General features: G+C 40.1%; 1 long non-coding RNA gene across 1 annotated transcript; it reads right to left on the minus strand.

The window, feature by feature from the left end:
* Positions 1 to 8,899: 8,899 nt before the first annotated feature.
* Positions 8,900 to 13,443, minus strand: LOC108263362 (uncharacterized). The gene is made up of 3 exons (XR_001812148.3): positions 13,387 to 13,443; positions 13,116 to 13,317; positions 8,900 to 11,831 (listed from the first exon to the last, which is right to left on the minus strand). It is a non-coding gene; the product is annotated as an uncharacterized LOC108263362 (long non-coding RNA).
* Between the last annotated feature and the right edge of the window lie 527 nt (positions 13,444 to 13,970).

Below are 13,970 nucleotides of genomic sequence, written 5' to 3' on the forward strand. Positions count from 1 at the left end.
AATGAGTGGATAGAGTCTAACAATGCCTTTAAATTGTGTTCAGAATGGTCTACAAATGAATACATTTCTTAGACAAAGATTGCATTATTTGATCTTACACAAAGAATTAGATGGTTGGCTGAAGACTGTTTTGGATCTGGCCCATGTTTTCTAATTCAGACCTATCAGGCTCAATCTCAGGTTGGAGAATCAATACTTGTTTATGACACACAGTTTCTGGAGATTAAACTTCAATGTGCAACAGAGCCTTTCTTTTGATTTATATTTGTGTATCTACATAAGAAGCTATTGATTAACTCTGCATGACAATCTAATTTTATGATTCCCTTTCACTTCCAGCCAAGTGAAATTGAGGTGAATAATACAAATGCAAGATAACTTTGTTGAAGCTCATTATAATCTCTGAAGTACTGTCTTCCAGCAGAGATATGTGATATTAAAGATAGTTTAGTGGAAATAGGTAGTCTCTGTTACAGCACAGACCTTTCAGAATTTATCTACAATATATTCCAGGGAAACAAAATTGAGGGTAATTTCCATACAGATTATAAAGGGTTTTCATAGTGGCAAATTCAACTCATTCAGATAATGATGAGCAGTTCCAGACTGCATTTGATTGTTTTTCCCTCACATTTATACATGATATTTTGTGATAATGCACCATACACCATATAGTGAAGTGCAATTGATGTGTGTATATGTATTAAAATTGAGAAATGTGTCTTTGTACTGAGTTAGATCTCCCAGTGATCATACTGTGTATGGTATGGCTTCTGTTGTAGGCTGTCAGTGTGTTGGGTTTTATTAGGGGAATCAGGGACTTGAATCTGCACTTTTTTATTTTATTTTTTTGGTATATAGAACAATGAGCAGCTTTGCAACAAATGAGCTCCCTTGACTCTTGTTGCACCCGTCAACTCACACACACAGAGAGAGAGAGAGAGAGAGAGAGAGAGAGAGAGAGAGAGAGAGAGAGAAAACCCACATAGACTCAGACTTTCGTTCTATGTAATCTTGACATTAGAAGAAAATTAATTGACTTACAAAACTTAATTGACAAGTACTAGATTTATTAATTGAAAATCTAAAGTGCTGTGAAAATGTATTTGTCCTGATTTCTTCTGTTTTTGTGAATATCTCATATTAAATAATTTTAGATCTTTAAAAGAAATACAACATAAAACAAAGGCAACCTGAGTAAACACACAATGCAGTTTTGTTTTTTTTTATTATTGAAGCAAAAAAAATTATCCATCACCTATCACCAGTGTGACAAACTAATTGTCCCCTTAAACTTACAATCTGGTTGTGCCAACTTTAGCAGCAATAACTTCAACCAAACGCTTCCGATAATTGGGGATCAGTCTTTCACTTACTTCTAGGACTAGGACATATTCTTACATATGATTTGGATAATTGTATTGCTGCATAATCCAGTTGCACTTGAGTTTCAATGGGCTGAAGACTGGACATTCTCCTTTAGGTTTTTCAGGTAGAGACAGAATTCATGCTTGACTTGCTGGATGAGTAGGTGCTGTGCTCTTGGAGGAATTTTGGAAGGTCGGCCACTTCTGGGAAGGTTCAAAACTGTGCCGGCTCTCACTGTGGTTTGTTGGAGTCCCAGGTCCTTTGAAATAGCTTTGTGACCATCCCCAAACTGATGTATTTCAATCACCTTCTTCCTCATCATTTCTGGAATTTCTTTCAATTTTGGCATAGTGTATTACTGGGTAAGAACTTATAATCCAGTTATTTACCTTCATGCTGTTGAAAAAGTTCTATTTAAGTGTTGATTTGATTGAACAGGGTTTGGAATAATCAGGCCTGGTTGCATCTAGTCCAGTTGAAACCCATTATTAATGCAGATTTGGGGATTTGGGGAATTACTAACTATGGGGGCAAATACATTTTCATACAGACCCAGTTGGTATTGGATAACTGTTTTTGCATCAGTAAATAACATTATCATTTAAAAATTCTATTTTGTGTTTACTCAGGTTGCCTTTGTATCTTAATTGCTGAAACAATTTAGTATAAGATATACACAAAAAAGAAGAAATCACAGCACAGTAATTCTACATTATTATACACATTCATACAGTATGTACACCTATACTCTATATATTCAACAGACCACTGAAATCAGCAACATATATAACTTAAAAATAAAAACCATTTAATGCAGGAAAGATTTGCTGTTAAAAAAACAAAACTCCAGTATAGAAGTAACAGCTGTGTCTCTCTCTGGGAATGTCAGCACACATTTGTACCTTTTCTTGACTGGCCTTGGAGTTAATCCATACAAAAATCCTCATTTTCACTTTAAACGTTTTAATTTATACAGTGTGCAGAAAAAGAAGAAGTATAACTTCCATCATAGATACCAGCGCTTTCTCTGAATAGCATCTTTATCCACTTAAATCATTAAAATTATGGTCACCTTAGTATAGTCAGTCAACATTCTATTAATTTGAGTTCCATCAACTTTCCATACAGAGATTGTAGGGTGAAAAGGTCATTGCTGTGTTGGGCAACATATGTTTTCTCTCTCTCTCTCTCTCTCTCTCTCTCAAAATCACCAATGTCAGAAACAGGCACAGGCAATGATTAACTGAATGTATATTTGATAAAATGATCTGATTCCAATAGTCAAGATATGTTAAATGTAGCTGATTCCAAATAATCAAAATAAAGTTTAATGCAACTGATTCCTTGAAATGAACTTCACTACAGTTGTTACGCTCCTGCTGGCAGATGGCATTGCGGCATCGACATGCACGCGTGGCTTTTGAGAGCGAGCATGCACAAGACTTTTGTATATGGACACACACCTTGTTTTTTTTTTGGTTTTCCCCTTATTTAAGCACTGGTTCATGTTCGAGGGTGTATCTTGATTTACTCCAGGTGTCTATGATTTAGTATTGATTGTGTCAGTCATTTAAACCCCTCGTGTTGCTGTGCACGTCGAACAGTATTTACGTTACGTTAACTAAGAGTGTTTGTATGGTGAATGCGTTACGTATGGTAAGCAGTCTTGTTTTCGTGTCCAGTTTCTGATCCATGCTTCGTATCCAGTTTTCATGTTTGATCACCTGTTCCTGTCTAGACCGCGTTTCCTTGTTTATTGGGTTAAGTTTCAAATAAAGACATTGCTCCTGTGCTTACTTCCTGTCTCCAAGTCCTGATACGTTACAACAGTCACTACACTAAAGTCACTACAGTTAAAATATTGGAGATATATCTTCTCACCCAGGGTTAAACTGCTAATATGTGCCCACCTTTCTATACCTTTTGTTCTCAGGGGTCAAACTTTAAGGATTACTACATACCAACTCTCATGGTCTTAGAGGATAAACTCTTACCTACACTTAATAATATTATAACCTCTGAGGTATATTTTATTTTTAATTGTATCACAGGGAATAATATTCTGGATATTATGAACTTCAGTTTTTCAAAATATTATTCAGCTTATTTGTCTAAACCTGAATGTCTAAACAATCTAACCTTGCATTGTTAGAGGTTTAGCTAAGCCATGTCTAACAAAATGAAGTCAAGTATGTAGAACCCCAATTTAAAAGTGAATGTGAACATGAAAAAGGAATGTTGTTCTCAAAGTTTTGGATTATTCACTGATACATCTGTTGGCAGATTGGCGAGCCTTGACCCATCCTTGCTCTTGAAGGGCTAGGCCTTTTTGGAGGCTCCTTGTATAGTATGATTAGATGATTGCCTTACCTGTTTCACATCACCTTCTTATTTCAACTTGTCACATCACTATTAGTCCTAAATTGCCCCTGTCCCAACTTTTTTGTAATGTGTTGCATGCATCAATTTCGAAATAAATATCTATTTCCAAAAGGCTATGCAGTTGATTAGGTAAAACATCAAATACCTTGTCATATATATATATATATATATATATATATATATATATATATATATATATATATATATATATATATATATATATATATATATATATATATATATATATAAAATACAAGTCAAAGTACATTGACAAATCACATCTTTGTTTTTATTAGAATTTTCCCTACTGTTCCAACTTTTTCCGAATTGGAGTATGTTTTTTTTTTTTTTTTTTTTTTTTACTTTCTGCTTTTGTAAAGTGAAAGGAACATGAAGAGAGAACAGATAAGTTAGTACATGAGGCAAATGGAACAGCAACAGAGATAGATGTAAATAATGTCTCCACTATATGCAGTAGTGGACGGAAAATGTCTCCCTACATGCAAGAGTGTTGGAGATATAAACATGTATGTTACCACTGACCAGAATATTTAAATCGAACCACCCTGGTATTGTTTTATCTGAGAAGTATTTATGACAGGCAGCTGGGGTATATGGAAACATGAGGTAGAACATTGCAACCTCACAACTCCAGGGTCCTGGGTTCAATCCTGAGCTTGGGGGTCTGTCTGTGCGGTTCACATATTCTCCCATGTAAGTGTGAATGTGTGCCCTGCAATGGACTGGAATCCCATCTAGGGTGAATTCTTTTTCCTTGCACTCAATGTTATTGGGATTGGCTCTGGATTCACCATGACCCTGACCAAGAAAAAGCAGTTACTGAAGATAAAAGAATGAATGAACTGAGGTAGACCAAATCACCCTGGATGAAGAACAGTCTTTAACTGGCACTTGCTGTTTAACTGGCATGAGCAGTTGATGTGTGTTTGTGTGTGTGTAGGTAGGTAGGTATTTATTTATTGTCATTCTGTACATGTTGACACATAAGAAAGGAATATGTTCTCAGGACCAGAAACGTACTATATAGAAAATAAATAATAGACAAAAAACTAAAACCTACTAATTAATAACTAAGCAACAAATTTTAAAAAGCAGTGCATCATATTAGTATATTAAACCAGAGCAACATTATCACAAAGCAGCACAGCATAATGAGATAAGAGGTATAAATATAAGGTGAGATCATTCACTGAGGCAGGGAATTCATGAGTCTTACAGCCTCTGGAAAGAAGCTGCATTTGAGCCCTGTTGTTCTAGCTTTAATGCTTCTTAGCTTCCTGCCTGAGGGGAGGAGTTTTGCCGGGTGGGCAATAATACTTCATAATACAGGATTCTCTGCTTCTGCACCTGCTGGTGTAAGTGTCCCCATTGGAGGGGAGGCTGCTGCGAGTTATATTTGGGCAGATTTGACCACCCTCTGCAGCACCTTCTTGTCAGCAGCAGAACAGTTTCCATACCAGGTAGTGATGGAAAAGGTGAGTGTACTCTCCACCACACACTGGTAAAATGCTAACAGAACCGGAGTGCTGAGACCAGCCCACTTCATCCTAACTTCAACCTTTTTTTATAATGCTGCTGTGTTAATGACCCACTTAAAGTCATTGGAAATGTGTACCCCAAGATACTTGAAACTGGAGACCATTTCCACAGTTGCTCCTCTGATGAAGTGTGGAGATGGGGTGTAGCCTCTCCTCCTAAAAATCCATGACCATCTCCTTCATCTTCCCCACATTAATGCAGAGATTGTTTACTCTGCACTATTCCACAAGTTCTTCTACCTCCTCTCTGTAAAAGGACTCGTCCTTGTGGGATATCAATCCCACAACAGCCGTGTCATCAGCCAATATGATTCACAATATGATTGCCCAGATATTTAGCTGAGCAGTCATATGTTAATAGCATGTACAGCAGGGGGCTCAGGATACATCCCTGGGGGAGCCGGTGTTAAGGTGAAGATGAGATGCCATATACTTTAACAGACTGTGTCCTGTTTGTTAAAAAGTTCAGGACCAGTTAAGGTCATGGTTTCAATCCAAGCAGCAGCAGTTTATTGACTAGAGTCTGCTGGACAATTGTATTAAAGGCAGAACTGAAGTCCAGGAAGAGCAGCCTGACATAAGAGTTCCTGCTCTCCAGATGGGTGAGCATGACCGATGCATCCGATGCAGACTGGGTGTAGGATCGAACCAGGTAGCAGAGATGATAACAAGAGAAGATAAGACATTCCATTTAAACAGCCCTTTACCACTCAAACCATAATTCAAAGAAGCTGCCGTGACTGGTCCCAACACTTCTGGGGTGGACAGACAAACCCACCATTAGTAAACACTAGTGCTCTTTGTCCGAGTAGCCACCTGGCCGAATGTTGCAGTAAAACCATAACTCAAGCCCCCAGAATGCCACAAGTGGGTTGAGAAACAAGCCCTTCTCTTGGACTCATCAAAACCAGATGGCTTACCCAACAGATTAAACCTAAGGTCCTTCACCCATAAAGTGATAACTGCAGGAAGAAAGGGGGAAGCCCCCCCTTCTCTTGTTGAATCAGCACATATCACAATTAGGGCGCTCCACAGAAACAATGACTGAAAATTAATACATCTGTAAAACAATTGCAATCACCTATTTTCTGCCTTGCTTCCTTCGGGACATAATGTGCTTATAACCACTAAGTTACCACTAATTGTTTCATTTATTTAGCATGTATTAGTATAGTAGTACTAGTATGATTATTGTTTTACTATTAATAGTGTACTTCACATATGTTGTGTGTGATATGTATCTGTTTATTGAATAATTTTATGATGGGTAAAAGTAAGGAAATTCAGATAGGATGTCATTATATGTACAGTGAGGGAAAAAAGTATTTGATCCCCTGCTGATTTTGTACGTTTGCCCACTTACAAAGAAATGATCAGTCTATAATTGTAATGGTAGATTTATTTGAACAGTGAGAGACAGAATAACAACAAGAAAATCCAGAAAAACGCATGTAAAAAATGTTATAAATTGATTTGCATTTTAATGAGGGAAATAAGTATTTGACCCCTCTGCAAAACATGACTTAGTACTTGGTGGCAAAACCCTTGTTGGCAATCACAGAGGTCAGACGTTTCTTGCAGTTGGCCACCAGGTTTGCACACATCTCAGGAGGGATTTTGTCCCACTCCTCTTTGCAGATCTTCTCCAAGTCATTAAGGTTTCGAGGCTGACGTTTGGCAACTCGAACCTTCAGCTCCCTCCACAGATTTTCTATGGGATTAAGTCTGGAGACTGGCTAGGCCACTCCAGGACCTTAATGTGCTTCTTCTTGAGCCACTCCTTTGTTGCCTTGGCCATGTGTTTTGGGTCATTGTCATGCTGGAATACCCATCCACGACCCATGTTCAATGCCCTGGCTGAGGGAAGGAGGTTCTCACCCAAGATTTGACGGTACATGGCCCTGTCCATCGTCCCTTTGATGCGGTGAAGTTGTCCTGTCCCATTAGCAGAAAAACACCCCCAAAGCATAATGTTTCCACCTCCGTGTTTGACGGTGGGGATGGTGTTCTTGGGGTCATTCCTCCTCCTCCAAACATGGCCAGTTGAGTTGATGCCAAAGAGCTCCATTTTGGTCTCATCTGACCACAAGACTTTCACCCAGTTATTCCTCTGAATCATTCAGATGTTCATTGGCAAACTTCAGACGGGCATGTATATGTGCTTTCTTGAGCAGGGGGACCTTGCGGGCGCTGCAGGATTTCAGTCCTTCACAGCGTAGTGTGTTACCAATTGTTTTCTTAGTGACTATGGTCCCCGCTGCCTTGAGATCATTGACAAGATCCTCCCGTGTAGTTCTGGGCTGATTCCTCACTGTTCTCATGATCGTTGCAACTCCACGAGGTGAGATCTTGCATGGAGCCCCAGGCCGAGGGAGATTGACAGTTCTTTTGTGTTTCTTCCATTTGCGAATAATCGCACCAACTGTTGTCACCTTCTCACCAAGCTGCTTGGCAATGGTCTTGTAGCCCATTCCAGACTTGTGTAGGTCTACAGTCTTGTCCCTGACATCCTTGGAGAGCTCTTTGGTCTTGGCCATGGTGGAGAGTTTGGAATCTGATTGATTGATTGCTTCTGTGGACAGGTGTCTTTTATACAGGTAACAAGCTGAGATTAGGAGCACTCCCTTTAAGAGTGTGCTCCTAATCTCAGCTCGTTACCTGTATAAAAGACACCTGGGAGCCAGAAATCTTTCTGATTGAGAGGGGGTCAAATACTTATTTCCCTCATTAAAATGCAAATCAATTTATAACATTTTTGACGTGCGTTTTTCTGGATTTTCTTGTTGTTATTCTGTCTCTCACTGTTCAAATAAACCTACCATTAAAATTATAGACTGATCATTTCTTTGTCAGTGGGCAAACGTACAAAATCAGCAGGGGATCAAATACTTTTTTCCCTCACTGTATGTGTTAGTATTTTGGACAAAGTTCAATCCACGCATCATGAAAAGGCATGGAACTACCCATCTGGAGTGACAACGGACTGAGTAACATCAGGGGCAGAGCATTTGGCTTACACCCAGCCCTAAGACAATCTCTAGTTGGTTAGAACCCTTAGAGGGTTGGACTAGCCAGAAAGAGTTCAAATGCAACTCTGGTTTCTTCTGTCTTAAGTTGATGCGCTTGGTTCTCTGTGATCTCTCGGCTTACTAAAATCAACTAATTTTACCTCATCAGTGGCAGCGGGAGTCTTCAATCAACATATGCTCGGAGACCCAGCCTAGAGTGCCTCAGCTTTTCAAAACTCCCGCTGCCAGCTCTCCAAACACCCCTCATGCTAGATGCAATACACTTCCATTCAGCATTCTGGTTGGCTTTCCAAGACTCCTCTCAAACTCCGACGTGATAAACAAATAACCTTCGTGGGAATCCCCTCAAGACCACGACTGAAAGAGGAAACCCTCTCAACAAGCAAGCGCAGTAACTTCATATAGTAATGTGGCTCGGCGAGTAACAACTACGCCAAGTGTAGCAAGTGGCCCATTTCGTTCTTCACACCAACTACGCCACCCCGAGAAAACGGAAAAATAACCCAAATAAAGACATGCAAATACACTCCACTTAGAACAGGCAAGAGGCATGGGTTTCCATACAAAAATACATTTTATTTTTGGAGTCAAAAAGACTGGCCAAGAATTATTTTTTTTAAAAAAAGCACCCAATGCAGTCAGGCATTGGTCAAATAAAACAGCCACAAAAGGAAATTAACAATAATCATAGGAGGACTGAGGCTTCCTGTATGAAGGGCAGGCTAGTACGACAGTACCAGCTATACAAAAGGGAAAAACATCCCACTAATCAGAATCATACCCACAAAATTCACTGCAAATAAACACAGCAATAATAATGACCCTTAATTAAGTAAAGCCTAAGGTGCAGCAAAAGAACTCCCCCCAGCCTCAGGAAGCACTCAGCTCCTACAAGGAGAAAACAAAAACACAAGAAAAATTACAATATGCTCAAAGCAGGCACACAAAAGAATAAAACAAAACAAAGACAAACTTACTGTCACAAAAACACAGAGATAACCCCAAGCTCAAACTGATTACAAGTAGCAAGTTTACCAAGACTGACTAAAACCACTACTACCACATAGCAGTATCAGCATAATTGATAAAGACTGTTACAACAGTTGAATTCAATAAAACTGATGTTAGTGACAAACAAATAAAAACAAAATAACAAAATAAAACAGCCCAAAGCAGTAAACCCAAACCGAATCAAGCAGCACCAAACAGCAACGTGGCTCCACGAGTGAGGGGGAGGAGCTATACCTAAACTACCACATCTCACTCAGCCTGCCTTAACACATGAAAAATAGAGGACCCCAAGTACAAACAGGTGTTACAACCTCAATTTGGAAAGCATGCAAGATAGTTTAGCTCGAGTAATAAAACTAAACGATTTACCTACCCTGATCCGATGACATGATACTCACGATGACACATACGAAAAAAATGATAGCTTCTTTAATAGTTGTGACGGAAACAGCTGGCGCTCCGACCAGAGCTGCGTTACACTACCATGCTACACAGATGGGAGCCTTGACGGCACACCGCACTGAGAGTGAGCAGTGCATCATACCTTCACACAGTCTTGGTAGCCCAACGTCACACTAAACAATTAAATCGCATGGTAAATGGACAACACTAGCATCAAACAGCTAAGCGACAAAGCTAAATACACATAACTCTGTAGTCCATAGCAACAAAGGGAAGGGGTGGGTTTTCGACCATGACGCATTCTGGGAGGCCTAAACAAATACTTATATACTGTGGTAGAAAGATAGCTCATTGGCCACGTAGTTAATTAGGGTGACGTTTTAACCACGACACACACCCCACTTCATTCTACCCCCTACTTTTGTTTCGTCGCCCCGACGATGGATTACAAAGCACTGGCATTAGTCCCTTACATTCTCCACTGCTCGTAGAAGATGGTGGACATTAGAATGTTGTCCTGCTGTGGCTCGTCTCATTTTTCGCACAGCTCCATCACCATCTCTAGGCCGGCCCGGGGCTATGTTAAACTGCCATGCTAGACAGATGGGAGCCTTGACGGCACACCACACTGAGAATGAGCAGCACACCACCCATGCACACAGTCTCGGTAGCCCAGCGTCACACCCTGTCCTGCCTTCCAACTCCCATCGAAGGGCTTCACCCCATACCTCCAGTAAAGGGGAATTAGGCTGTCGGCGCACCAGCTGTTTAAGCTCTCGTCTCAAAGTACTATCATTCAAGTATTCAATAAATTGATCATGAAGCACAGTTTCAGCATTCACAATAACATTTGGCGACTGTTGCTTAACCTTCTCCAGGAGGCTCATCAAGGTGGGGGAATACTCCAAGAGCGTTTCCCCCTCTTGCTGCTTCTGGGAGAAGAAAGCTTCCTGTAAGGCCACATATGACAATGTGCACCCATACAACTCACGCAGTGCCCCACTGATTTTCTCAGGTTCCCCACACTCCTCAGCTGAACGATATCATCTCATCTTGCACCTCTCCCTCAGAGTGATCAAAAAGAAAGAAGGTCTGGTCTGCAGGGGATAAATAACAGGTTCTCATACATGCTGTAGCTTCCTCAACCCATTCATTAAAACTCACCACTGACCAACCACAAAATTTTGGGCACCTCCTATCTCTAGGCACGAACACCAACCTATCAGTTACTGGAGTAGCAGTGCCAGTCACTGGTGGCAATATGGGGGCGTCGACTGTAACAGAGGCACTAGGTTCAGCAACACTAGCCCCTGATGATTCAGATGCCCTGAATCTCTCACTGTCAGCCCTAAGTTGAGCCACCAGCTCTTTAAGTTCCTGTAATTCTCCCTCCATTTATGATGGAATACACCTACCCACGACACGCAAGGGAGTCAGACCAGCAACTGCAGTCTCCAGAGCACACGCTGCTGCTTGGTTCCTACAAAAAGAAAAAAGGAAAGAAAAGACAGACCACAACACATAAAGAACCAAAAAAAATGTGGTCCCCTGCCTCTGCCAAATATTCTGTGGAAATCCTGCCAACTACGTCACGTGTAGCAATGTGGCTCAGCGAGTAACAACTATGCCACGTGTAGCAAGTGGTTCGTTTTTTTCTTTGCACCAGCTATGCCACCCCGAGAAAACGGGGAAAAATAACCCAAATAAAGACACACAAATACATTCCACTTAGAACAGGCAAGAGGCATGGGTTTCCATACAAAAATACATTTTATTTTTGGAATTAAAAAGACTGGCCAAGAATTATTTTTAAAAAAGCACCCAACGCAGTCAGGCATTGGTCAAATAAAACAGCCACAAAAGGAAATTAACAATAATCATAGGAGGACTGAGGCTTCTTGTATGAAGGGCAGGCTAGTACAACAGCACCAGCTATACAAAAGGGAAAAAAAAAACAATAATCAGAATCATACCCACAAAATTCACTGCAAATAAACACAGCAATATTAACGACCCTTAATTTAATAAAGCCTAAGGTGCAGCAAAAGAACTCCCCCCAGCCTCAGGAAGCACTCAGCTCCTACAAGGAGAAAACAAAAACACAAGGAAAATTACAATATACTCAAAGCAGGCACACAAATGAATAAAACGAAACAAAGACAAACTTACTGTCACAAAAACACAGAGATAACCCCGAGCTCAAACTGATTACAAGTAGCAAGTTTACCAAGACTGACCAAAACCACTACTACCACATAGAGGTATCAGCATAATTGATAAAGAATGACTACATTTACATGGATAGCAGTAATCTAATTATTGACCTTACTCTGATTAAGATAATAATGTGATTAAGGTGTTTACATGAGTCACTTTTAGAATACTCCTGTCATGTTCCTGTTTTACATGTTATAGAACATAGTTCAATTAACAGCCCGCGTAATTATGTCACCGCGCCACGCCGTCCGACGTTCCTCCAGAATTTCACGTATAAACATACAGTTCGTCTTTGTTATGGTACCGTATACAGTTTTGGGTGGTTTTTTTATTTATTTTTTTTTTTTACGAACACTTTAAGTGCAGTTAATTATTTGTCATGCTATACGTGCTAATAGGCAACTGCTTGAAGCCGTGGGCTGCGTCTCAAACCGTGTACTTACTGTCTGTATAGTAGCCGAGATACATGTATTTTTCCCCACTACATGCCTATAGTTGGCAAGTATGCTTTTTGGGACGCAGCTGAACTCTCTTGTTCACCGTAAAATGTTGAGAACTGCCGTGTGTGTGGTCGTGTCCTGTCGCAAAATGTGGTGAAAACTCACATGACGTTCAAAATGTGATTAAGGTGTTTACATGTCTGTAATACACGTCCATAATGTGACTAAAACAGTAGTACTCCACCTGTCTTAATTCGATTAGAGCTTAATTCAAGTATGACCTTAATTAGATTAAGGTAAGTAAAAATTGCTGTTTACATGGTAGTCTCTTAATCAAAAGTATGGTCTTAATTGGGTTAAGAGTGGATTATTGTTGTCCATGTAAACGCAGCTACGGTTACAACAGTTGAATTCAATAAAACTGCTCTTAGTGACAGTAACAAACAAATAGAACAAAATAAAACAGCCCAAAGCAGTAAAACCAAACCAAATCAAGCAGCAAAATCAAACAGAATCAAGCAGCACCAAACAGGAACGTGGCTCCACGAGTGAGGGGGAGGAGCTATACCTAAACTACCACATCTCACTCAGCCTGCCTTAACGCATGCAAAATTGAGGACCCTAAGAACAAACAGGTGTTACAACCTCAATTTGGAAAGCATTCAAGATAGTTTAGCTCGAGTAATAAAACTAAACTATTTACCTACCCTGATCCGATGACATGATACTCACGATGGCACATACGAAAGTCATGATAGCGTCTTTAATAGTTGTGACGGCAACAGCTGGCGCTCCGACCAGAGCTACGTTACACTACCATGTTACACAGATGGGAGCCTTGACAGCACACCGCACTGAGAGTGAGCAGCGCATCACACCTTCACACAGTCTTGGTAGCCCAACGTCACACTAAACAAGTAAATCGCATGGTAAATGGACAACACTAGCATCAAACATCTAAGCGACAAAGCTAAATACCCATAACTCTGTGGTCCATCGCAACGAAAGGAAGGGGTGGGTTTTCGACCATGACGCATTCTGGGAGGCCTAAACAACCACTTATATACTGTGGTAGAAAGATAGCTCATTGGCCACGTACTTAGTAAGGGTGACGTTTTAAGCACGACACACACACCACTACATTCAGAATCTAGCTAAGACGGTGCATATAATATGAAGTTTAAAGCCCTTCATTCAAAAGAAGTGAAATTATATTGAAAAAATTTATGGTTGTTCAGGTCATGGTCTGTGAAATAACATCCTTTGTTATAAACTTCATTCACTCTGGTAAACCATTTTCACCTCTGCTTGTGTCTGTGTGAGTTTGTGTTAGTGTTAGATTAGTTTCTGTGTTGTAGAATAGTTCAATAAAGTTTTGTCTGTTTTAAACACACGTCTTATTTGTTTACAAGGGCCACTGTCTTGAATTGTCGATCTTGCTACCTGCTCTTCAAATAATTTTTCACTGTATTGAGGATATTATTGCCGGTGGCCACGGAGGTAATATCTAATGCATAATTAATGAATACACTAAGTTCAACTTATCACTGTATGAATAGTTG

This window comes from Ictalurus punctatus, chromosome 1 (assembly GCF_001660625.3).
Source record: "Ictalurus punctatus breed USDA103 chromosome 1, Coco_2.0, whole genome shotgun sequence".
Classification (NCBI taxonomy): domain Eukaryota; kingdom Metazoa; phylum Chordata; class Actinopteri; order Siluriformes; family Ictaluridae; genus Ictalurus; species Ictalurus punctatus.